The 1,837-nt window shown below is 35.4% G+C and overlaps 1 non-coding gene across 1 annotated transcript; it reads right to left on the minus strand.

The window, feature by feature from the left end:
• Nucleotides 1-1,077: 1,077 nt before the first annotated feature.
• LOC148555445 (small nucleolar RNA R71) lies at nt 1,078-1,185 on the minus strand. The gene has a single exon (XR_015887586.1). It is a non-coding gene; the product is annotated as a small nucleolar RNA R71 (small nucleolar RNA).
• Nucleotides 1,186-1,837: the final 652 nt, after the last annotated feature.

The raw sequence follows: 1,837 nt of genomic DNA on the forward strand, positions 1-1,837 counted from the left end.
TGTTAGTCAAGTAATCAACTTTAGTTTTCAAAATTAAATCTTTTCAATTCCTTATCATATCTTTTTCAATTTCAATCATATATTTTTCAAAATCAATTTAAAAATTCTTTCTAACTTCTCCCCTAACCTCTTATCTTTTTAAAATTGATTTTCAAATCTTTTTCAACCAATCTTATCTTTTTGTTTCAATCATATCTTTTTCAAAACTACCTAACTAACTCTCTCCTTCTAATTTTCGAAAATTTTTTCCCTCTTTTTCAAAATTTTGTTTTAATTTTAATTTAATTTAATATCAATTTTAATTTTCAAATTTTAAATTTAAATTTAAAATATTTTTATTTTATTTTGTTAAATTTTCGAATTCTTCTCTCATCTCTAGTCTCCTTCTATTTATTTATTCATCCATTAACACTTCTATCCTCACCCTTGTGTTTGGATTCTCATCTTTTCCTTCTTCTATTCTTACTTTCTTCTACTCACATAAAGAAATCTCTATACTGTGACATAGAGGATTCCATATTTTTTTTCTGCTTTCTTCTTTTTCATATGAGCAGGAACAAGGATAAGAACATTCTTGTTGAAGCTGATCCTGAACCTGAAAGGACTCTGAAGAGGAAGCTAAGGGAAGCTAAAGCACAACTCTCTGGAGAAAATCCGACAGAAATTTTCGAAAAGGAAGAAAACATGGCCGAAAATAACAACAATGCAAGGAAGATGCTTGGTGACTTTACTGCACCTAATTCCAATTTACATGGAAGAAGCATCTCAATCCCTGTCATTGGAGCAAATAATTTTGAGCTGAAACCTCAATTAGTTTCTCTGATGCAACAGAATTGCAAGTTTCATGGACTTCCATCTGAAGATCCTTTTCAGATCTTAACTGAGTTCTTGCAGATCTGTGATACTGTTAAGACCAATAGGGTTGATCCCGAGGTCTACAGACTTATGCTTTTCCCATTTGCTGTAAGAGACAGAGCTAGAGTATGGGTGGACTCTCAACCTAAAGATAGCCTGAACTCTTGGGATAAGCTGGTCACGGCTTTCTTAGCCAAGTTCTTTCCTCCTCAAAAGCTTAGTAAGCTTAGAGTGGATGTTCAAACCTTCAGACAGAAAGAAGGTGAATCCCTCTATGAAGCTTGGGAGAGATATAAGCAACTGACCAAAAAGTGTCCTTCTGACATGCTTTCAGAATGGACCATTCTGGATATATTCTATGATGGTCTGTCTGAGCTATCAAAGATGTCACTAGACAATTCTGCAGGTGGATCCATTCACCTAAAGAAAACGCCTACAGAAGCTCAAGAACTCATTGACATGGTTGCTAATAACCAGTTCATGTACACTTCTGAGAGGAATCCTGTAAGTAATGGGACGCCTCAGAAGAAGGGAGTTCTTGAAATTGATACTCTGAATGCCATATTGGCTCAGAATAAAATATTGACTCAGCAAGTCAATATGATTTCTTAGAGTCTGAATGGAATGCAAGTTGCATCCAACAGTACTCAAGAGGCATCTTCTGAAGAAGAAGCTTATGATCCTGAGAACCCTGCAATAGCAGAGGTGAATTACATGGGTGAACCCTATGGAAAAACCTATAATCCCTCATAGAGAAATCACCCAAATCTCTCATGGAAGGATCAAAAGCCTCAAGAAGGCTTTAATAATGGTGGAAGAAACATGTTTAGCAATAGCAAGCCTTTTCCATCATCCACTCAGCAAAAGACAGAGAGTTCTGAGCAGAATCCATCTAGCTTGGCAAATATAGTTTCTGATCTATCTAAGGCCACTCTAAGTTTCATGAATGAAACAAGGTCCTCCATTAGAAATTTGGAAGCAC

Source organism: Arachis ipaensis, chromosome B6 (genome assembly GCF_059453495.1).
Source record: "Arachis ipaensis isolate K30076 ecotype BB chromosome B6, ASM5945349v1, whole genome shotgun sequence".
NCBI classification, from domain to species: Eukaryota; Viridiplantae; Streptophyta; class Magnoliopsida; order Fabales; family Fabaceae; genus Arachis; species Arachis ipaensis.